Source organism: Haemaphysalis longicornis, unplaced genomic scaffold (assembly GCF_048455015.1).
Source record: "Haemaphysalis longicornis isolate Haplotype H1 unplaced genomic scaffold, Haemaphysalis longicornis Haplotype H1 scaffold_3, whole genome shotgun sequence".
Lineage (NCBI taxonomy): Eukaryota > Metazoa > Arthropoda > Arachnida > Ixodida > Ixodidae > Haemaphysalis > Haemaphysalis longicornis.
In genome coordinates, this window is record NW_027526335.1 from 162,177,588 (window position 1) to 162,203,267 (window position 25,680).

Here is a 25,680-nt window from a genome sequence, read left to right on the forward strand (position 1 = left end):
ACCTCCGAGGTGATCCCCGATGGTGATTCCGGAACATCACGACGACGCACGCGCCCCGAGGTCGTCCACGTGGTTCGCTTAAAACCTTTCTACGCACGATGACGAACTTTTTTTTATTTGTTCGGACTGTCGCTTGTGTTAGCATCGGGACGATGCACCCTTACAGGGGGGGGTAATGCCGCGAACCATGCATTGGGTTTGATAATTTGTGTTTTGCTTTTGCCGCCCGGCGGCGCTGGTCTGTGTTATCGGTGTTGTATGTGAAAAGGAGGGCGCGTGTTCCGTTTTTTCTTTCTGTGCCGCATGTGCTACCTCTTCTGATAGGAAGCGCGTTCTGAACTAACCTGGACAGCCTAGAGTAATCTTCGTTGATCTACAGTGTTCTGGATACAATTCGACTATTCCAAAAACTATCGCGCCGAGTGAAAAATTCCCGCTGAGCAGATGCCGCGGCATTCGAATTGGCGACACCAGTCTACGCACGTCACTTTGTTGACTGCTGTTTTGCCACCTGGGCATTCCTTGAGTTGTTAGGGGACCCGAATTTCGCTCCAATGAACTAGTTCTTCTAGACAGCTGCGTCGTGTTTGGCTACGTGACATTATATCCGCAACGAAATATTGACTGCAAAACAACTTTGAAACGGGGCCCGCCGGTTTCAAGACGGTTTATATGTCTTTTAATATATGGTTGGCTCAACCGTTTCCAGACGATCAAATTCTGGTTTTGTAAACGCCCTGAAAAATCCGGTTTAGATTATCGATTATAAAGGACTTGTAAAATTTGTGTTGGATGTACTGTTGAATCGGCGTGTAAGGCGTCTTCTAAACGCCTGCAAAATTTCTGTTTAAATCTGGTGGGGGGGATACTATTAATATATGTTTGTTAGCGTACTACAGTTGCATTTGGCCAGTCTGGTAGACGACAATCCCGTGCCTTTTCTTCTTGCTCTACACGCCATTGTCGAATCAAATAACAGAAACACTGCAAGGGGGCATAAAATACGAGGCACCGCACGCCTTTGCTTGACTTTGAGCGAGCGTAACACAATGTTCCGAATAATAAAAACACGCTCGAAACATTTTATTCATTTCGGTGCAACACATACGCGGAGAGTGCAATGTATGATTTACGGTTTGATTAGTGTGGAATGATAACTTTCTCCAGAAGATTCTGGCCTGTCTCGCCTCAATCTGTCACTGACTGGGCCACAGCGACGATTTCATATGGCGTTCCACTGAAAAAGTGTAACGTAAAAAAAGAAGACTCGGAGCACTGTGGCGCGATACCACAAGAACTCGAACATACAAAGTAACACTTCCCAACCGGTACCGAAACGCACTGGAACCGCATCAAGAAAAGAATGATGCCTGCACATCGAGTAGTCAAACGTTGCATACGACTTGACAGAGACGTTTTCAAACAGGAGTCAAGAAGAAATATAAAAAACAGCCCCGCTGCTTCCGAAGAGCACAGGATTTTCCACAAGCCGCCGGTGAGGGCGCACGCACAGTATGGGCCACACCGGCTCCGCTGGAGCACATCTCGATGCGTGAAAATCCGCTGTCGTCCGACGTCTGTGATGCCCGGCTGCTCTCTCCCTCCTGCCGGTACTTCTCTAAACAAGCACAAGAGATGCCCCCTCGCCCCCCCCCCCTCACGAAGCAAAAGAACAAAAAACATAATCGTCGTCGTCGTTGTCGTCGTCATCATCATCATCAGCAGCAGCTTCAGTAGCCTGTCTACGCCCTCTGCCGGGCAAAGGCCTCTCCCATGAATTTTCAATTATCTCGGTCCTGTCCTAACTGTGACCAAATAATCAGCACGAACTTCTTGATATTATCTGCCCATCTAACCTTCGTCACCCAGTGCCACGGCCCCTGCCATGCAGAGAAAAATACAACTGCTTTTTTATGCCAACATGTTAATAAATACTTACGTTTCTCAAAATACCAACAGAACATAATTCCTTCATACAGTATGTTTTTTTATCATTCTATGAAACCATATTGTTCAAAATGTCACCCAACAAACGTACTTACGGAACCACTTCATGAATGCATTCCTGAAATGGCATCACTGGAACAAAAACTAACTGCTTACTTTTTGCTCTACATATTACACATTTCGTTTTTTTGACATCAAGTGCTACTTAATTTTCCGTAAGCCGTTTTCGCAATTTTTGGAGCCACAAATTTGCAGTATTGGTAATTATTTGGAAGTTCGATATCGTAAAACATTTGAATTGCCTACATAAAGCACTATTAATGGGGTGTAGGGATGTTAACTAAATCATTAATGTACAGCAAGAATAAAAGCGGCCCCAAGACGGATCCTTCAAGAACACCACTCTGTATTGTTCCAAAACTGGATACAGCACCATTTAAAATTGTGCATTGTTTCTTCATAGTAAACTAACTACCTAGTAAAGTAACTACCGAGGAGCTCAAGTGATAATTTTTTTCAGATAAAATAGTATCGTGCGGATAAAAATTACATGTTTAACCGAGTAGAACGCCCTTCTTAACTATAGAAACCAAGTTTCAGTAAGTTGTTTTATACATTTTGTACTATTTATTCCTCCATTACAAGTAGTACCATAAGTTGACTTTGCGTATTGAAAACCGTATGGTTTTTTAACAATTACTTCTCTTTTGGTTAGAAAATTTACTAAACCTGTAGGTATCCTATGTTCAGCCACTTGGGAGAATACTGAGAGGACAAGAAAGGGCCAGTCATTCGCGGAATTGCTGCAGTTGCTACCCTTGTGTACCAATTAAACCCTAGCAATCTTCAGTTTTTGAGAAAAGTACCTTCACTTACCGTCTGGGTAAAGAAGTGACTAAACGCAGGTGCAGTGTTACGTGCTATAAATTTAACTGTTTCTTCTTTAATTGTCTCGTTGCAGCTCGGCCAGGTATTTTTTAAACGCCTTACGAAGTGCAAAGTTTCACTAGTTGTTGCGGGGCATAATAACGGTGTTTTTGATTCGTTCTTAACCCGGCATGCCGTAGGGTCAAACTCAGTAAAATAGCCATTTACTGAACTTGTTGCAAGAAGGTACTCATTGAATGATTTGCAACGACATACCAAAATAAGAAGTAGCGTTCGCTGCGATTTCAAGTCGAACTTTTTATGTGACTTTGAGTGCAACGAATTAGATGTTCGCCAAGTTTGGTCTCTTTGATAGCTTTCCTCGAAACGTCTGTCATGATAATCTTTCTTTGCTTCTTGAGATAAGTGGTAAACCTATTTCTAGCTTGTTTACCCAAAGACAGACTATTTACATAGTTACTGTTGAGAAACTTAGGAAGGAATTCCTTTTTAAATATTGTTCTTTTGCACAATTCTCTATACACCCATAGTTTCTTGGTTTTTCTTTTTTTCTTTATTTAGCGACATGAATTTACGGAATGCCATGAAGTACTTTTTCCGAAATTTCTCCTAGAATGCATCCTATGCCCGGCTAGGATTGGTTTTCTGCCACAGTGGGGGTTTCTGCCACAGTGGGGGTTTCGAAATACACAGTTTCGAGGTTAATACCTCTATACAAGAATGTCTAGGCGTTGGGGGAGTTCTGTATGGCTTGAGAGAAAATACACAAAATAAATATAGTCACACATATCAGTTTCCAAAACACGTAATTGTATGTCAGTTGGAGCAAAGTCTCTGAAACATAAATCTAGAATATTTTGTCTCGACAGTTATACGTTTAGGGACATTCATATCGTTTATGCATTCACAGAAAAACATTGTGTTACTTAGATTCGTAGACACACCAGTGTCCGACAGCATGGCTACATTATAGTCGCGTATTACAACAATTCATGCATACTTCTTGTATGGCAGAACATGCTCGGCGACGGCGACGTGTTGCGAGATAACGGCACAGTTGCGCGCAACGCGGTGCGTTCGCTGATCATAGGATCACTTCCTGAGACGCAGCAGTTGTGCGCCATGACCGAGATAACCGCATTTCGTGCTCCACATAAACTTCGCATTGTGGAGTATCGTAATCATCAGCCATTGTTTACCACTTCGTTACTGCGAATAAAGCTTTTAATAGGGGTGATTTTTGTGGTAGTCGACAGCTGAGTTTAAAGCAAATAGGCAGTTTCAGTGTACATAAATGTTCTTTACATAAAGAATGGACATTGGAGCACTGGCCACTGTACAGCGCATTTTGTGGGATTCATGCTAACATCGATGAAAGCGTCAATTTCTCTGTGTAGTTAAACCATTTCGAGGGAAAAGATCCCTTTGGTTGTATTCGCCGAAAGCACTGTGGGCAGTTTTGTTAGCATAAATGAGCGGCGAAAATAGAATGAAAATATTGGCGTACACTTCTACAAGACCACACGCAAAACTGCTTGCAAACGGGTGGTATAGTGCTTTATTTATTAACGACAGTAAAGACCATCAGTAAAAACCAAATCTTACCGTTTAAAATGGCCATGTTCACTATTTTAAAGCGTGGCTAAACAAGGACATCACTAGCGTGCCTTACCGGTCAGTAAGAAATAAATGCACGCTTGATATGGGACGGAGTACACGAGTGACCTTTCAATGAAAGTGATTTGACGACGTAAACAACAGCTTGTTGACATTACATGAGCGACTCTAAACATATTTTAGTATGTCTCGTATAGCGTTTGAAGACAATTTTGGCAGCAGCTCTGGGCTACCTACGCAGCACACTAATCTTAGTAGTTATCCAGGTTTCTGTTTTAAAGCACACTGCTTGACCTTTCATGGAACCTCATCACTTGGTGCCCGTACCGCATGATAACACGAGCGCCGTCATCGGGAGCCAATGACGTGGTACACGAAGGCGACCGCTGTGCCCCGGAACCTGCAATTTGCTGCGTCAGGGACACCCCGTTTTCGAAAAGCGCACGTGCTCGCCACCAAGCCTTTGTTCTGTGGCGTCAGCGGAGACAGCGTAGGGATCGGACTACTCATGACAGGTACCCAGGTTGGTGCTTTAGCATCTTGCTAGTGCGTTTTTATAGTTCATTGTTGCCGTTTCCGCTGCTGCCCAACAGAAGTGTACGCACCTTGAACATCATGAATGAAATTGCCAAGGATCTCATGGATTTCAAAGAGGACATGCGCGATAAAGAATCTCAGTATGACTTCCAGTCATGGGCACGTTAGCAGCAAAAAGTAACAGTGTTACAGTCACAGTTACCGAAGTCAAAACGATAACTCTGTTAGAGACAGTTACAGAATTTTCGAAAGTAACTTCTGACCGTTATACTTGCTGTGAAAAGTAACGCCATTACTTTTCCGTTACTTTATAAAACTAAGTAATAGATTGCAAGAGAAATAATAGAGTTTACTTGGAATTAATGTAAGAAGGAGGGAAGGTAGTCAAAATTGCAAGTGATAATACCCCAAACGAAGGAAACCTGAAGGAGCGTACTCAAGCCTAGCACGAACAATCGTTATGTACGCCACATTTTGGTGCATTAACCTTTTTTGCTTATGCACCCTTGGTGTCGGGGAATAATTTTGCAAAACACACCCTACCTTTGGACGAGTTTCGTTCTCAAAGTTGGTAGCAGAAAGCTTCCCTAGTTTCAGAGGTCTGCTTTCCAGTTTCTTTTTTTTTTCTTTTTTTTCTCGCTGAAGACGAAGGAATAGTTTCAGACATAACCTTTATGACGGACCTCCAACCTCGGTATTCTGCAGGAAAGATACCTCATCCTCATAGCAACCTTCTTTATGAAACTGCGAAAAGATCCATGCTGTGGAAAAGTGACAGGAGAATTGAAAAAAGTCCGATAAAAAGCAAGCGCAATCTGTACGTCGGGCTAATAGATAGTTTTCTTTGAAAAGTAACTGTAGCGGTATTTTCTGTCACAGTTTCTCTGTAAGAAACTAACAGTGTTACAGTTACAAGTTCCTGTAACCTAAAACTAGTTACAATTACGAGTTACTGAAAAACCTAACTAGTTACCGGTAACGCGTTACTAGAAACTAGTTACTGCCCAAGACTGATGACCTTGAAGCTTTCATGGTCCCATACGATGCCAACATTTTCGATATTGTATTTCGCCCCCAAGGGGTAAAAAGTGTGAGTTTAACATCTTGATGCTTTTCTGGGCCAAGAAAACTATAATGGCTACAACGTGTTATTTGGTATAGATGTAAATATAGCCATGCTAGTTTTAACAAGTGCACATCGTGGGCTCGCAGCCCTTCCTGAAATAAGTTATTCCATTAACACAAATATTTCCTCACTCGGACGAATTGCAAAGCATGCTTTCTGCACTGGGCGAACAGAGTAGAACCGTGGGCCCGAAAATTAATATGCAGAAAACTAAAGTATTGATCAGTAACCTCGGGACAGCACAGCAATTTGAGATGGGTGGCGAGGCAGTGGAAGTGGTAAGCGAATATATCTACTTAGGCCAAGTTGTGACACCAGATCCCAACCATGAGGGAGAGATAATTATTTATTTATTTATTTATTTCAGGATACTGTCAATCCCGTGATGGGATTATTACAGGAGTGGTGTCACATTGTAAAAACAAACAATACACAGACTAAAAATACATGTTTCAAGCACTTGGGATTTCAAGCATATATCTCGGACGTAGTGCGAAATTCGGCGTAGTGATAGGCAAAGAGTCGTCATGAATATAAACATCGGTCGAATTGCTGGGGCAAGCAAATAAAAACAAATACAACACGTAATTGCGCAGAGTTAAAACTTGCAACATCATCAACTCAGGAAATCACGGCTACATAAAAGTCAGTACAGATTCACTCGCACTAATAACAAATTTGTCAACTGCCGGCTGTGTCAACACAGTGGGGTGCAGGGCAATCCAAGCGCGTATGGTTCGTGGAAAAAAAGAGTGATCAAAAACATTGTTCTTGAAGGGATACTCATCAAGTGTGTGGCAATGCTTATTTCGTGTTTGGCGCTTACAGTTAGCCTTAACATAACTAGCTGGATTTATTTTCAAAGAGTTGTGTAGCACCATATACAAAAATATCAGACTATGAAGCTTGGCGCGGCTCGCCAGGGTGGGCAGATCCGCTCTTTTTAAAAGAGCAGTAGGCGAGTCGGTACGCCTATAACGGTTATAGATAAAACTAACTGCTTTACGTTGTACTCTTTCAAGCGCGGCTACATGTTTGTTTGTGAAAGGGAACCAGGCCACACTCGCATATTCGAGGATTGGACGGATAAGCATGGTATACGCTAGAAGTTTTGTTTCGGGTGTCGAACGACGTAGGGTTCGCTTAAGAAAAAAAAACTTGCTGAGAGCCTTCTTTGTAATATGTTCGACATGCGCAGTCCATTTTAGGTCGGACGATATCAAATGCCGAGATATTTGCAGACAGCGACGTTGTGAAGTGGGACGTTTCCCAGCGAATACGAAAAATTTGCCTTCGTTTTTTTCTTTGTTATTGACATGGCGACAGTTTTCTCAGTATTTATTGCCATTTGCCACTGTCGACACCAGGTTCCAACCTTTTTTAGCGACTCATCTAGTTTTAACTGATCCTGGTAGCTGTCTATTCGCTGGTAGAGGATACAATCGTCTGCGAACAATTTGATATTTACTTCGGCTACGTCAGCGATGTCATTAGTAAAAAGAAGAAACAACATGGGGCCTAAAACAGAACCCTGGGGCACTCCTGATAATACTGGAACCGTTTCGGACACATGTGCACCATATTGAACAAATTGGTAGCGGTCGGTCAAGTAGCTTTCGATCCACTTGGTCCTAGGTCCGTTGCCCAGTATACTGGTAAGCTTTTGGATTAGTTTGGGATGGGAAACGCGGTCAAAAGCTTTTGACAGATCTAGAAAGAATACGTCAATCTGCGATTGATCGTTAATGCCATTGGCAAGGTCATGCAAGGTCTCAACCAGTTGTGTGACAGTAGATAGGCCGCGACGAAAACCGTGTTGATTTGAATGGAGAATAGCGTTTTCTTCCACGTATTCAGTAAGGGACTTTAGAATAACATGCTCAAGCATTTTGCAGGAAGTACACGTAATAGAAATTGGTCTGTAATTAGACGGACAAGACGAGTCACCACTTTTGTGGATGGGAAGAATTTTTTCAATTTTCCATTCCGATGGAACCTGGCAATCTTTAAGCGATTTAGAAAATATAAGAAAAAGGTATTTACACACTGATTCAGCGTAACGCTTTAAAAACGCATTGGGAATCTTGTCGGGTCCACAACCTTTTTTTCCATCAATGTTCAATAAAAGTGATAGCAAACCCGGCTCAGACAATTGAGGCTAGCTTAAAGTACTTAAGTTTTTATTCTGAAACAGAAGCGGCGTATTTGTACCATTGTCAGCTGTGAAGACAGACTGGAAGTAAGTATTAAATGAGTTAGCGTTAATTAATTCCTCCTCCGCTGAAACGACAGTAGGGGTGTTGTTTTTTGAACCAAGATATTGCCAGAACTTCTGGGGCGACTCTCTTATAAACTTACTTAGTGTTGTGCTGCAGAAGTTTTCTTTGGCACTAGAGATTTTTACCTTCAATGACCGAGACAAGTAAGTTATTTTTTCTTGGAACCCATAGACTGAGCTTGATTTATTAGATTTTCTTAGTCTTTTTATTTTACGTTTAGTATGATTAATGTCACGTGTGACATTATTTAGAAGGATCAGAATGGGGTGGGGTGCATATGGCAGACATTCTCAGATAATGAATAGCAGCCTACCATTGTCTCTGAAGAACAAAGTGTATGACAGCTGCATCTTACCGGTACTCACCTACGGGGCAGAAACTTGGAGGCTCACTAAGAGGGTTCAACTTAAATTGAGAACGACTCAGCGGGCAATGGAGCGGAAAATGATAGGTGTAACATTAAGGGACAAGAAGAGAGCGGAGTGGGTCAGGGAGCAAACTGGTGTTAAAGACATATTAGTAGAAATTAAGAAGAAGAAATGGACGTGGGCAGGGCATGTAATGCGAAGGCAAGATAACCGTTGGTCATTAAGGGTAACAGAGTGGATCCCTAGAGAAGGCAAGCGTTGCAGGGGGTGGCAGAAAGTTAGATGAGCAGATGACATCAAGAAGTTTGCGGGGATAAATTGGTCACAGTTGGCACAGGACCGAGGTAATTGGAGAATAATGGGAGAGGCCTTTGCGCTGCAGTGGGCGTAGATAGGCTGGTGATGATGATGGTTCCTCACTTGAATTACACCCACTTCTGACACTCTGCTTGATGTGTTCATAACAAACATGTATCGCGAGAAGCAACATTCCGGAGGCAATGGCGCCGACATAAGCGACCACCTTCCCATTTTCTCAATTTATGATAACAAATTTGCCGGTGACTCATCCGAGACAGCTAGTGCCGTGACTTTTCAAGATGTTAGCCCGATTAAGTTCGAACGTATGCGCACTAAATTATTAAAAATACTCAGAGAAGGTGTGCTTCGCTTAAATGACCAGGATTCGACCTATGAAATATTTTGTCACTATTCAATAAAGTGCATGCTAGCATGTTTCGGGGCAAGAATGTTCCCACAAAAAATCACGGAAACGTTGAAAAACCGCGCCATTGAAATAATAGGGCAAAAAAACTTTCTTTCCACGTGTTTCTTAAAAATCGGGGATGTGGACGATCTTCGCGCATTTAAAGCTTTCTGACAAAAGGTTAATAATCTCCGCAATGAAGTGATACGAAACTTTCTTAAAAAATTATTCAGTACACAAGAAATAATACGTCATTTATTTATTTATTTATTTATTTATTTATTTATTTATTTATTTATTTATTTATTTATTTATTTATTTGTTTGTTTATTTATTGAAACAGCCCTTGGGACGGTACCGGGTGGAACAACAGATAACATGGAGGCAGTAATTGCCGCCTCAGACACGACAGCAACGCAAAACCTCTGCGGTACAGTATGCGGCGCAGGTACAGTGTACGACCATATTGTGCACACGTACAAATTGCAAGGGTACAAAAACGATGAGCAACCTTTTCACCAGCGCAATTCAGCCAAACTTGTTACCAGAAATAGCTTCCGTCTAGGCGCGGGCCCGACTATAGGGCGAAGTCATCAAGAAGAGAGAGCGCTTACGTGTTATATGTACTGTAACAAGGATTTTAGAAAGTGGCTAAGGACTCGGATTTAGTCATTTTTGGCGGCAAACCGTCCGAGTCTTCAATTATATTTGGAAGGATTGAGTGCTTATAAGTATTTCAACGAGTAACTATAGGCATTAATTGGTTAGGGTGCCTACGTCTAACTGTACGAGAGAGTAGAGGTATTAAATATTGCTGCGTGTTAAAGATAAAGTAACAGTGCATTAAGTAAAGGAACGTTATTCTCGCTACTCGGCTCTAAGTCGAGGAGTGCGTGGAACTCTGTGTAGGAGTAAAAACGTTTGTCCCATATTCCACTGCCTTTTGGAGCATTGGGCTACTCTTCCTAGGAGTGGCACGTGGCCGCCACAACGAGATGCGAAATACTCCTTGTGCGAATTAGTAACTTCCTCAATCGTAAGCGGAGTGCTTGAACCCTGTATGAGAACTACAATACCATCTTCACGGCAGCGTTTCGTCGCTCCTTATAAGATTTAAGCTCTATTAGCTGCGATGTTCCCGGATGCTGCAAAACGGTACTACAACTCTCTATCTAAAAGCAACCTGTTACGCCGTAAGAGCATTCTGGTATTCCCCGCGAAGCAGCGTGTTTTCACTCCGCCTATTACCATCCCCGCACTCCCCACGGCGGTGCTGTAGAGAATTACAAGTAAACAGCACAGGAAAAGTAATTTGAAAACATGGAAAAACGGATAGACGAACTGAGACTTCATTTTCCAAAAACATATCACATAACAATGTGTTCGTCCTGCAAGTTCACAGTAAAAGGAATTTATTTGGAAATAAAATTCGCAGCATAAAAACGATTCCCACTCCACATCTACACAGAACACGGAGCTCCTCTTTAGGACACATTGGAGAAAAATTCCCAAATAAATATTTACCAAATCACCTGACAACACTGAAACTGCAAACATTAAGGTAAGACAATAAAAAACACATTAACAAACACTAACAGAAAGGGACATACATTAGCACGAAACGCTGCAGTAGAAATTTCGCAGTGGCAGAATAGTTAACTACTTCATAATAAAACAAAACGGTCTTCTTTACATTACTGAACGCTTCACACAGACAGGAACGCCAGCTTTTATTTACTACACAATTAAGACATCTGCAATAAAATTTAGGAGAAAAACAAACTGGGACTAAAATATTTCAGCTTAGAATACTACAAACGCATTAAAAATCCATCAACACGCATAAGATAAACAGATATTCACACAAAATCTCAGCAGTATGTTGGTGGACAATAGGAAACAACACCCAGCTTTTCCACTGGGTATTAGTAGTGGTGGTTCTAAGATGCAGGTTGCGCTAGGAATATTTTAAAAACGCATAGCATAGTATAAAAAAGAACCTCGCTCGAGGTAGCTGCTTCGTAATGTTGGTGGGAGCCTTCAGAACTGTAGGCATTAGGGCACTGGGCTTAGCCGAAGTAAAGTCTCCACGCCGACAGGACGACCTATAACCTCAAAAGTCTAGAACAGACCACGCACTCGCAAGAGGAAATGCATGGTAGTTTGAGTTGGGTGTGGTGTTGCGCGTGTGGTGTCACACTACACAGGAAAAATCAGCAGTGGACGCTACGTTAGCCAGTGGTTGGCGCTAGCCGCCCTGTTAATCATCGACATGACATATTTCCTTTCTGGTCGATTCTAGAGGTTCTCATTACTGCTGGCTCCTCATAGTAGGGCTAGTACTGGCCTAATTAGTTAACATAGCTGGTGTCAGGTTAGGGGGCAATAATATTTAGAAGAATAAGCTTTGTGAACGAGACTACTTTTTACAGCACTTCAAACCAAAACATATACAAACAATGAAGCAGAGAGCAATGCGGTACGAATATTAAATTGGGAACAATAAATAAACTATCGCTAACGCAGTATGTCATGGCAGCAGTGTGTCGTGGCCGTGGCGGTACAGCGTGCTCCTAGCTCTCGTTCCACAGTTGTGGCGAGCGCAGCTCTTTGGGTGCGCCGCTGTCTTTCACTGATGCCCGGCGACACGATTTCCTTGCGAAGATCTCCTGGAGGTTGCAGTCGTGGAGGACCGGTTGGGGTACGGCACGGGTCCGGTCGCCCGACCGCCGCGCATCCTGGTCACGCTCCACAATTCTCTGTCTCCCTTCTTCCTTGGTGTTGTCCACGGCATCTCTACTCTGCCCCCGGCCGCTCCCGATGGCAGCTTCTCTTTCGTCAGTGGCCGGTGCGAGCTCGTGCCGTGGTGGCAAGCACTCCGCGCGGTGGTCTGTGTCGATGAATTTGGCGCAGCGTGCATTTCGTCTTCTTCTTTGTCGTCGTTTTTTTTACGTCTTTTCGTCTCGCGGTGGTCCATTTTGCCGATGCGATTTCTTCGCATGATATGTCCCCCCACTTAAGTATTTTTCGCAGAAAAATGTCTGCCCAGTCATGTCCTTCACGCCACGCCTGTAGCGTTAAAGCACAGCGTAGTACACGGGAGTTCCCCATTTTGGCCTTGTTCAAGTATACCAAGGGCTGATGGCCAGTCTGGATGATAAAGTGTGTGCCATACACATATAAGTGAAACGTCTGCACTGCCCACACCAGCACTATTCGCGTTCTATAGCAGAGTACCTGGTTTTCTCCTACTCACATATAAAACTGGGTGTAGGGTTACTTCGTGTTCTTGCATTAGGATAGCCCCCAGGGCAGTTGGTGACGCGTCTGTGTGCACCACAAACTCCTTGAAAAGTCCGGGGCCCTCAATACCGCATGGGTAGAGAGTGCTAGCTTTAACTTGTGGAAGGCACCTTCACAGGTGGTGTCCCAGATGACTTTGTTGGGCATGTTCTTTCGCGTTAGGGCTACCAATGGCTGAGCTAGTATAGCATAGTGTTCAATAAACTGCCTGTACTAGCCGGCTAGCCTGAGAAAGGCGCGGACTGGCCCCTTGGTTTGTGTCCGTTTGGCCTCTAGCACTTTCCTCATCATCATAGGCAAGGGTTCTACCGCTCCGGAGCCGACGACATGTCTGAGAAAGCCCGTGCTTGGCAAACCTATTTCGCAATTCTCTGGCTCTACTTGAAGGTCCACTGCTGATAACGCCTCAGAGACTTGGCTGAGCGCGATTACATGGTCTTCCTAATTATCGACGGCCACCAATACGTCATAAATGTAGTGGTGAACATTGGGAATCCCTTCTAATACATGCCTCATGAGCCGCGTGAAGACAGCCGATGCGGTCTTGATTCCGAAGGGCATAAACCGGAACTGGTAGTGGCCCGAACTCGTTCAGAAGGCAGTACTCTCTTTCGACGACTCTGTTAACGGAACCTGCCAGTATCATTTGACAAGATCAAATTTTGAGAAGTAGCATTTCTTGCTGACTTCAGCGGGAACCACATCTGTTCGCGGGATAGGTTCCCCGTCGGCTACCAGCACGCTCTTTAGCTGATGAAAGTGAATGCATATGCGGTAAGATCCATCAGGATTCTTAACCAACACCAGAGGAAAATTATAGGGTGACATTGAATTCTCAGCAACGCCCAGTTAAGCATTTCTTGTACTTCTGTTTCAGCTATATCTTTAAGGGCAAAAGGTATTGGGTACTGGGGTGTGCTCACGGGCACGTCCTTCGTTAGTTCGAGATGGTAGTGCACCAATTAGGTTGGCCAGGTTTGCTTGAGAAGGTTGCTGTGTTTCTTGAGTATTTCCTTTATCTGGAGTTCTTCCTCAGAGGTGAGATGTTCAGAAATTGCTACATCTTCAACTCTGCGTTGTTCCTTCACGTCGACCGTAGGCAGTGCTTGTTCAGCCTCATCATCCACTGCCATAAAGGCTGCGACGATCTCACTTCTGGACCCTGGGTCACGTTGTTTGTACGGTTTCAGCATGTTGAGATGAAACAGCTGTTTTTGTGTCCCAGATCCAGTAAGTAGTTCACTTCATTCCGTTTCTCAATCACCGGAATCGGCCCCTTCCAGTGCAACAGCAGTTTGTTGGGGCTTGTGGGCACAAGTAGGAGCACCTTGCCTCCAACCTTGAGCGGCCGACGTGAAGAGCGCATGTCATAGTGCCCCTTTTGGTTCTTCTGAGCTTCTCTCAGTCTTTCATGGCCGAGCTTCGTCGTCACTTCGAGGCGTTCTCTGAGCTCAAGGATGTACTGATAGGTGGTCTTGATTTTACTGCTTATTTCTTCTTTTGTCCAGAGCTCTTTCATGAGCGTGTGTGGTCCCCGGACGTGCCTGCCATATATAAGCTCGAACGGTGAGAATCCCTGACGTGACTGTGGCACTTCGCGATAGGCTAACAATAGGGGCGCCAGATAAGTGTCCCAGTACTTAGACTTCTCTTGGCACATCTTCTGCACCATCTGCCTTAATGTTCCGTGGAAGCTCTCTACTACCCCAATGCACATAGGGTGATAAGGCGTTGTATGTAGCTGTTTCAATCACAGCAGATGGTTCACATCTCTCATGAGGTCCGACGTAAATGTTGAGCTTTGGTCGCAGAGAATCGCTCTTGGGAATCGGAGTTTTGAGAACGTCTCGAAGAGAGAGTCCTTTGGAAACACATGCCGAGTCAATTGTCTTTAAAGCTACAGCGTCAGGGTATCGGGTGGGGAAGTCCACAAAGGTCAGGATGTACCGCTTGCCAGAACTGGACGTGGGTGACAACGGGCCGATGATGTCGACTGCGACCCGTTCAAATGGTGAGATAATAATAGGCATCTTGCCCATGGTGACCTGCTGTATCCTTCCCTTCGGAATAGTACGTTGGCATTTGTCACACGAACTTATGTACCGGCGAACGTCTGCTTCAATACCGGGCCAATAAAAGGATTCCAGAATTGTGTCAGTGATTCTCTTCATGCCCTGATGTCCCAAAGGCAGTCCTTCGTGTGCGGTGCTTAAAAGTCTAGGACGCAGGAGAGCCAGGGTGACCAGTTGCCTACATTCTCTTCCAGACGCCCAAACGTATCGTTTGTAAAGTATCTCCTTGGACAGGTAGAATCCCCACGTCTCACTCTTGCTGTGGAATCCTTGACTGACTTGCTGGAAACATCGTTTCAGCGTGGGGTCTTCGGCTTGAGCCTTCTCCGGTCACGTCGAGTTCTTTGGTCACGTCGAGTTTTCTTTTGTCTATGGGAGTGGCTTCATTCAGGCGAAGGATTTTACGACTGCAACAGTCTCCGTCCTATGCGGAATGAACGTTTCGGAGTCATCTGCACGTTCCCAGTTAGGGTCCGGGTCGTTTGGGTCTTGTACACCCAAAACGTTGCCGAGGACAACGTCTTATATGGGTGAGTCCTTGCATTTGGCCACAATTTTCCCCGAGAAAAACGGTAAGGAGATGGTTACTAGTGCCTCCGGGAGAGTAAAAGAAATACCATTGACCAGAATAATCGTACTGTGTCTCCAGTATATGCCCGTGTGGAATAAGGTCCTTTCGCACAATGACTGTGTTGCACCCAGTATCCCGAGGTACACGAAACACTTCTGCACTGAAAATGCCTGTCACGATAGGCATGCTAATGTTCCTACTAGGCCCGTGAGTGGCTTCGTTCATGGCACTAATCACGTGGCTCCCGGTTTCCTCGGGGACTGCGGACGGTTTGAGCGTTGGCTCCTCTGACCTGTCGGGCTCTACGCGCAGACAAGACACCACACCGGCAGATGTAATTCTCCTTTACACGACTTCGCGTCATGTCCGTTAGAACGGCCTTTCTGGAAGAACAATGACCTTGATCGGCAATCAGATGGCGGGTTCCCTTCTCGCCCACACAGGAAGCGTTTGTTTGCCGTAGCAAGAGTATATTCCTTATTTGAGCTGCGTTTAGCTATTGTGGATGTGGTAGCCTCCTTAAAGTCTTCTCGGAACAACAACAGATTAACCTGGTTCTGGGCCTCCATAAAGTTATCCGCTGCCATAGTTGTCACCGAAAGCGTCTTGCAATCTCGTTCCCCCAAAAAGATAGCCACTCTTTTGTGACAGTTGGCTATGAACTGTTCAGTTACAACCAAGTCTGCTAGCTCCTCAAAGGTCCTTTTTATGGCTGCCAGCTCAATCCATCTTTCTTTGTACCTTTTTAAACGGCAGCGTTCTGCTTTGCAGTCTCTTCATTTTCGGGCTTCGATCTGCGAAACCGCTGTCTGTAGCCCTCTGCATTAAAGCGAAAGCGTGGGAGCAATTAAAGCTTGACCTGATCATAGTCAAGAGACTCTACGGCGAGAGGCGGCCGTATACCTTGAAGGCGTCTCCTCTCAAACACGTGCTTAACGCATTGGCCCATTTCGATTTAGGCCAGCCTTGGCTCCGCGTTATACATTCGAACCGTTTAAGATACTGGTCGAGGTCGTCGCGAGTATCCTCAAACGGGGGCAGAGATTTGTGCCCGTTGAAGCTTTACGGGGTGGCAGCCTGAGCTTGACCAGTACTGGCCCCTTTCAGATAAGATGGAACAAAGCATGGCTTGAAATACGCTTGAAATTTTTTTTATCTCATTCCCGCATGTATGTAATGTGCGGATTCACAAATATTTTCGGCGGAAAAAATTTTGCCCGACTGAAAAAAAATATGAACCCCACCCGCGTGGACCCCGGCCGCTACCTGCCCATGCTCCGCGGCCACGTTTGGCGACGTCTACCAAAAAATAGACCATTCAGGCGCCGATGGTAATTTATATGCGTAATTTAAACCTGGTGTACATTCCGCACACAAAATATCATTGGCTAGAAAAACATACATTTTTGTAATAAATTTCCAAATCGTGCTCAGAGCGCATTTTGTTCTGTACTTTGCGGGCCAGTATCATCGTAAGTAATAGAGCTAGACCATTCACATTTGAGTGAGGGCTGCTCCTGGGAAGCACAAAAACGAGCAGCAAATATTGTGTCTGTGCACACTACGGAGAAAAAGTAAATGGCGCACAAGTGTGAAGAAAAAATTAAAACACTCCGAGTTCAGAGGCTTATTAAAAAAGAAACACTTCTTCGACTTTGCTGAAATTCTCCCCAGATGTTAACCCGAAAATGTACTCAATGATCATTAAAAACATGTGGAATCATTTTGTTCCTGATTCGCCTACAGCCCGAGAAAAAAGCCTGCTCGGCCAGGTCTTCACAAGATCCTGAGACACAAAACAGTGAGAGCAACTTCCATTGAATGGACAGACATTTGATAATTTGTTTGTACTAAAGGCAAACGATTACTTATTGATACTATTAGAGAGAATTCAGAAGCGAAACTGAAATTTTTATGTGAATTTTGAAACGAAAATAAACAATCGGCGCACCGCTAAACGTGTACTCTTCGAAGACAAAGCGGAGGAACTCTAGATTCACGCGCATTTAAAAAAACGCTTCTTAGAGTTTTATGAAGCTTTCCACAGATATGTTCCTCCTAATTTACTTGCGTGAGCCCTAGAAATATCGTGCGTCATTCTAAGCACAGCGTGTGTACAGTCGTGCGGTGGCGAAACTGCTGCAATGTGTTGTGGTAAAATGCGCAATTTGAAGGTCTTCGGGACTATTTTTATAGCTTCCTCTAGATTTCCCTAACCGCGGTCACTCTTTGTCTTATGTTATCAATGCCCTTTTTTCGTGAGCACTGCTGCCGTGATGCGCTAAATTTCGTTCATAGGATTAGCTATTTGACAAGGTGGAAGCAGTCTTGTTTTTTAACTCGCCTTTACGTAACTTTCGTTCGCCTGAAATCAAAGGTTCAACGGAAGCCCATCCGGTCGCCAGCACACATGGCAAGTATTAAAAACGGACATCGACCACACACGACCCCGGCGCGGGTAACATCTCCAGGTAGTGCGCCCCTCTTCGGTTCTCCTCCGGACACACTGGTTCAATTACCGAATTAGCGACCAAACAGGAAGGCAAACGCCCTTGAGCCCGGTGGGGTCCGGGACGACACATGTGGGATCTTCATTTTTTTGTTTGAGTCGAGTATTTTGGGGGCTTTTCCAAACGTATGTGGGGGCGGGAACTTGGCTGACAGAAAGAGCGAAAGAGGAAACTGGAAGAAAAGGGGCTGCATGTGTTGGAACGGTTACAAGTTTTCCGTTCTGTCAGACTGGGAGAGTGCCTTGTGCTGCCTCCCCGCTATTTGACTACGGTCGCGTTTTAATCTTCATTTTATCACATTTTATTATTCTTTTTAAGTATTCTGATTTTATTATTATTTTTGTATCTATTTAGCTTGTTACTCAGTCTCTTTTGAGTTTAATCTTGTTCGTTATTTCCCTGCTCAACAGCTGCGAAGACTAACTTTCATCGAGTGCATTGTGCGGACTATCTCGACAAGCATCGACGGAGGATACCGCAGAAACGAAACTTTCGCAGTGTTAAAGACCTGGACATCAGCGCCCTGAAACGCCTTTTGGGCCCGGAAAACTTCAAGAAAGTGAGTGAAGATAATTACTTGTGTAAGCACTGCTTTATGCAGTTTACTAAAGAAATTTCTCTGCAAACGTCTGAACCTGACGCCGACATTTTTGTGACTGCCGAGGAACCTGTGGAGCACCTAAACCTTGGCGTACTTCTTTCTGAAGTGTCTCCACTGAAACCACCAACTGCAGTGAGAAAACGGGACAGACCAGCTTATGCAAACGAAAGCGAAGGGAATTGGAGCAAGATGTGACCAAAAAAGTGTGCTTGAGCCTGGACACCGCATATAACGCGCAGACTGCATCTGGCTCAACAGAGAAAAAGTGCTTCACCTGCGCCCAGTTCAACCACACACAACTTTCGACAAGCTTTTGTAACTGCTACATCCTCCAGGGAGCGTTGCCAGCTGCTGACGTTGCTGCCGTCATCCCTCAAGAAGAACAAAGTACAAAAGATCATTCCGGAAGCTTTTATGTACCTGATCAACAAGTCCCGGAAGTTGAGAGAAAAGCACGGCGTATGGTATCAGCCAGACCCGTACACGAGGAAAAGGGTGAGACAGGACTGCATATCCACGGCATGTGAATACTTCACGAAAGATGAGCTGGAGTGTTCCAGACAAAGTCCGAATAAAAACACGTCATCTCGGTTGTGCGTGACGGAGAAAAAACTCTTGTCACGAAATGCTTCATGACACGATCAATTCGAGAAGCGTTCCTCATTTACAAGGAACGAAATCCTGACTCAAGCATTGGGCTAACAAAGTTTTACTCGTTGCGGCCTCGTTGGGTCAAATGTAGTCCTCAGCAAGAATTGTGTGTCTGCGTCTACTGCTCCAACTACGAACTCTATGTTGCCGCTGTGGAAAGTGCTAGCAACTCAAAAATAGATGGCAGTGGATTGATCGCTGCATTCCACAGCACTCCTGCATCAGACCACTGCTTCTTAGGGGAGTGAGACAAGTGCCCAAAAGGAGAGTCCCTGACACTCGAAACACTAAATATCCCCGAAGAAGACATTGTGGTTGCCACGTGGGAGTCCGGCGACCTTGTGAAGAAGACCCTTGACCCTTCAGCATTCCTGAGGGGACTCCGACTATCACTGGCTACATGAATCGTGCACAATCACATCCGAAAGACCCAGGGAGCTGCCATCCACAATGAAAAGAAATATGAACAGCGAGGAAGCGTGGTGTTTCACTTTACTTTTGACGAAAATTGGACTGTCGTCCTTCCCGACGAGGTACAAAGCTACCACTGGCATAAAACCCAAGTATCGATATCCACTTGTGTGGTGACGACCCGAAGAAACAGTCATAGTTTTGTGATTGCAAGCGATGATGTCTGCCATGACTCTGCGCATGCCTGAATGGCTTTAGAAAAAATCAGGCTGTGGGTAGACGACAATCTCCCACTGTACTTCAAGGTGACCTATGTGAGTGACGGAGCTGCCAGTCACTTTAAAAACAGGTACCAGCTTCATGAGTTGCGAAAGAGTGACGTGCCTGAAATGCAATGGACATTCTCCGCAACAGGGCACGGAAAAAATGCCTGCGATGGAGTTGGGGGAATCGTCGAACACCAGGCGACACTTTACAACCTACAAGAACCACTAAGAAATCCGATTCATACGGCAAAACACATGGTAACTGTGTTGTCTGAGGAGATCAAGGGCGTTCACTTCATATACCTCGAGGGGAACGAAGTTTCCAGCTATCGCGAAACAAAAATGAAAGAATGGCGAACAGTGCGTGCTTTTCCCGGCATACAGTCCTGGCACGTCTGGCGTTTAAGGACGTCATCACAAGCAGATATATGCGAACTATACGCAGCGCGGACTGTTTGTGCCCCTTTGATGAAACTGTGAACATTGATTCACAAAAAACCTCTAAATAAACAGCTAGTCGCTGCACGGTATCAATGGGGTGCCAATGAAACGCTGTCATGTCAAACGTTGACTTCGTTAATGTTACTTGGCTATTCTATTCTCCTTATCACAGGAGATATTCTGCCCTTTCTACAAAATAAATAACGGAAATCTGCAGAAAGTCACAATCGTCGTTTTATGTCTCAGCTCCTTGTGACGAGCATGCTTGACAAGGTTCTTTTGCTTTTCAGTGCTCAAAATGATACGCGTTTTTTTAATGGCTCACGCAATTAAATTAGGAGGAAAATATCTGTGGACAGCTTCATAAAAGTCGAAGAAGCGTTTTTTTTTTAAATGCGCGTGAATCTAGACTTATTCCGTTTTTTCTTCGAAGAGTACACGTTTAGCAGTGCGCAGATTGTTTATTTTTGTTCTAAAATTCACATAAAAATTTCAGTTTCGCTTCTTAGTTCTCTGTAATACTATCAATAAGTAATCGTTTGCCTTTGGTGCAAACAAATTATCAAATGTCTGCCCATTCACTGGAAGTTGCTCTCACTGTTTGGTTTCCCAGGATCTTGTGAAGACCTGGCCGCCCAGGCTTTTTTCTCGCGCTGTAGGCGCGTCAGGAACAAAATGATGCAACATGTTTTTAATGATCATTGAAGTACATTCACAGGTTAACATCTGTGGACAATTTCAGCAAAATTTAAGAAGTGGTTCTTTTTTAATAAGCCTCGGAACTCGGAATGTTTTAGTTTTTTCTTCACACGTGTGCGCCATTTACTTTTTATCCGTAGTGTGCACAGGCACAATATTTGCGGCCCTTCTTTGTGCTTGCCAGGAACAGCCCTCACTCAAATTTGAATGCTCTAGCTCTATTACTTACGATAATACTGGCCCGCAAAGTACAGAACAAAATGCGCTCTGAGCAAGATTTGGAAATTTATTACAAAAAATGTATGTTTTTCTAGCCAACGATATTTTGCGCACGGACCGTACACTAGCTGTAAATTACGCATAAAAATTACCATCCCCGCCTGAATAGTATATTTTTTGGTAGACGTCGCTAAATTTGGCCCCGCGGCGCATGATCAGGTCGGGGTCCACGCGACCGGGGTCCACGCGGGTGGGCTCCAAATTTTTTTTCAGTCGAGCAAACTTTTTTCCGCCGAAAGTGTTTGTTAATCCGCACATTAAATACATGCGCGAATGCGGTAAAAATATTTCAAGCGATTTGAAGAGGTGGACCAGCCATGCTTTGTTCCATCTTATCTGAAAGGGGCAATCGCCATCTGTTTGGGCCCCCTTCCCCCTCCTTGAGCTGAATTGAGCTCCGCCAAGCGAATCCGCAGCTGGAAATTGCGTCCTTCAACTTCTGCAGGAGCCCGCTCTTGTTCACCTTTCGGCCGCTCTTGCTCGGCTTTTGCCCGCTCGTCCTCGGCCCCCTCGCTCGAAGCTTTTTGCTCGCGTGCCTTCTCTTTGCGGTGTGACGCGCCTGGACCCACTGCCTGAATTCCTTGCCACTCAAGCCCAAGTGTTCACCCATGGAAATGAGCTCCCGTGTGTCCATCGTGGGTTTCATAGGTATTATAAAACGCACTGGTCGGGTCCTGCCTTGGACGGCAATTATTGTCAGGTTTGGGGGACACTATTAACTAGTAGAATAAGCTTTGCGAACGAGACTATATTTTACTGCACTCGAAACCCAAACAATATACTAACAATGAAGTGAAGAACAATTCGGAACAAATAACAAATTGGGAACAATAGAGAAACTATCCCTAAAGCAGTATAGGAGACCAAAGCAGGATCAAACAAACAAGAAAAAGTCACAGTCCACAATGAAGCTAAAGGACGCAGTAAGTGGTTATTGCCGGCACAGGTCCGGGGAAGCGTTGAAATGTTCACGTAGTGTGTCGTGGCCCTGGCTGTGCAGCGTGCTCCGAGCTCCCGTTCCACAGGTGTGGCGAACGCAGCTCTCTGGATGCGCCGCTGTCTTTCACCGATGCCGGCGAGATTTCCTTGTGAAGACCTCCTGGAGGTTGCTGTCGTGTAGGACCGGTTGGGGTACGGCACGGGTCCGGTCGCCCGACCGCCGCGCATCCCGGTCACGCTCCACAATTCTCAGTCTCCCTTCTTCCTGAGTGTTCTCCACGTGATCTCTACTCTGCCTCCGGCCGCTGGCGCTGGCAGCTTCTCATTCGCCGGTTGCAGGCGCGAGCTCGTGCCGTGGTCGGAAGCACTCTGCGCCGTGGACAGTGTCGATGAACTTGGCGCCGCGTGCATTCCGTCTTCTTTTTTCTCGTCATTTTTTTACGTCTTTTCGTGTCGTGCTGGTCCTTTTTGCCGTCAATTTCTTCGCATTACGCTGGCCTATTTTTGAGTAAAAGTGCAAAATACAATGACTGGTCAGCTTACCAAGTTTTTTATTGGAAGGATAACCGCTGCAATGTTTTGTAAGGGAGAGTACGCAAGCACTTAGGCTTCAGCGGGGATAACAATGCGAAATTCAAAAACTTAGTTGCATCCAGGATTTCGTTAAACACAATTTTGCTACATCCACGTGTAACTTTAGTTGTAAATAAAAGGACATTGCAGTTTTATAAGGAAATGTTTAATGAGGGGCAGCTGATTTTATCTTAACCTAACTGCCCCCCTCATGAGTCAAGCGCCGACAATGCCATGGGCCCTCTGTGTGGCGGGATATGATGATATTTGTCCTCAACAAGATAGACAAAATGATATTTGTTCCCAGTATTTTTCTAAGAGCGGTGGTTTCAAAGAGGAAGAGGAGTGTATTAGGTGCGCGCCTGTTACTTTTCCCAAAATCCGTAGCTAATACTGAAGCCTGTACTTTAAGCTTGTAATCGTCGCCAGCCGCCATTAGGTGTTCGGTTGGGAAAAAAATAGTTTGTTCACATTCCAAACAAAAAATTAGCGGTTACACTGTGCTTACTATCAACCATTAAGAATTTTATAAATCTACACTACAGCGGCCTCATTACTTAAGTGATATTAATAATGTTCTGGCACAAGCTGGCTAGAAGTAACTAGGAAGGAATTGCTTAGCGCAAATGTTCACACACCCTCTCGTCGTATTACTGAACATTAGCACTCGTAGCTATGTAATATGCATGACAATGTTATTAACCGGGTGTTATAAAGAAGGAAGAGTGACAATAAACATACGCACCAGTCAAATATTTTTGGATGAACTGGAAGCTTCCATTAAAATTGAACACATGTCGAGACAGCACAAGCTGGAGGATGGCTTTTGAATATTTTAAACTCAACACGGATCACAGGTATTTGTGTTTTCAAATAGCACCAATTTGCGTTTCTTTGCTCGCCAAAATCGCCACTTTGGCCGCCTTCTGCATGTAATTGCTGTGTATGTAGGGGTCGATATGTGCACGATAATCAACAATATGTTGGGGTCACATTTTGTAATATAATCAGCAATACCATAATAAGCAGCTGCACAAACCCCTTATTTTTTACAGCAGCACGACTCCCTTGAGGTGTGTCGGACATTAGGGCCTCAATACGACTAACAAATTTTTAGTTGTAAATAGTGCGTCTTACGTAGAATATAATTATTGCTGTTCTTAAACCCACTGGCTTACGCTGAAGAGAAATCCCTTCTGACGCTCTGGAACATGTTAGTAAGCAATTCTGTTAATTCAGGTTTGCATCTTGAAGCACCAAATAAGGTTTTTTCGCTTCGATGTATTACACGATAACGAAGTTCTACGGGAGCTATAGTTCGTCAGGCTATCCTCAGTACAAATAAACATTAGTGCCCAGAATTGAAGGCACTGGTTGTTAAGTACTCCAACTGTCGTCGACAGATAAAAGTCGTCCGCCATAAACGCCACGCAACACCTCATCTCCCCTCCTCGCCTCCCATGCTCACCCGCCACAAATACGACTCCTCCCAAGGTGAGTGCAATGAAGATGTGCTTTCTCAATTCAATTTTCTCGGCTTTGCAAAGCTCGCGCGCCGTTATTGAGACGAGCTGGCTGTGTTTCTGTTACAGCCGGAGACGAAGAAATTCTTTCGGTTTTTTTCTCTCTCTACTGTTTCCTCTCCTCTCCTCTCTCTACTCTCTCTACAGGTATGAGACATGCGAGAAGATTTAGTAGTTATGGACGGAATTCCATACATGTACAACGTGTGCAACCACTCCCACAATTTTTCTTTGCGGGATGTTTTATTCGACAAACGGACAATACTTTTTCCCCCTATAGGGACGCAGCTCCTACGTATTGTGTGCCCCGCGCGTGGTGGTAGCGGTGGTAGCCGTACGGGGAGCGCGCGGCGAACACAGATACCGACGTATCTGTTACTACGTGTCACTACGTGTCTCTACGTAGTGACACGTAGTCGCCATCAGGTCACTACGTGTCATACGTCTAATGCACCTCCTACGTGAATAATTGTGTGGTGCACAGTGAGGGCGCAACTAACATATGGGTAATGTGCATCAATCGCAAAACACGCACACGACTACCAAGTCTGTCATTAAAGCGACTTACACGACTGCAGTGAGGGCGTTATCGTGAGCAGTCCGGCGGCAAATGAACGCCAGGATTTGAGTATAATGGGCCCACAACCACGACCACAACCCTCGGCAAGCTTGGAATAACAGGAAACGTGGCAATAGCGCACGGAGCAGGCTTGGAACATGCACTCGGATATTGTCTTGGGTGTGAAGAGGGGCGCCCTCTTATTTTAGCTGCAGTCGGCAGACTGCGTTATTTAGTGCCACGTTGCTCCTGTAAGCGCGAGATGCTTGAAGCTGATATTTTTTCATATGTCATTTTATTGTTGTCTCAAAATAAATCGGTTATTTACGTTTCTCTCATCGCTTCGTCGGCGGTGTCAGGCCAGCCAACCATTAACACACGAGGCAGGCTCTTTCAGCCTTTTATGCAAGAAGGAAAGACGCAAAAATATGCCGAATATGCGTAAAACAGTCTTCGGGTGACGTCGGTGTCAGGAAAATGCAACACAATTATTTTCCAATTTCACCACGGCCTCTTCCAGCTACGAAACTTTTAAATGCTCGGTGGAGTATGCGACATTAAGTTTGAAGCCGTCGTTGCAAATAAAGATCTCAGCTCACATTTATAAAATGCAGCGCCAGAATTTATACAAGACTTTTTTTCTTTGAATTCTGGATGAGTACGGGGTATTGTGAGGTAACCCGTTAAACGGTAAAAGATGAACAGTCTTCAAGCGGGCTCGAAGCAGAGGGTGTGCTAACCCTTTAAGATATCTGTTTAAATCGAAGAAAACCACCGCATAAAAAGGAACAAAGCACGGGAAACACAGGGAACT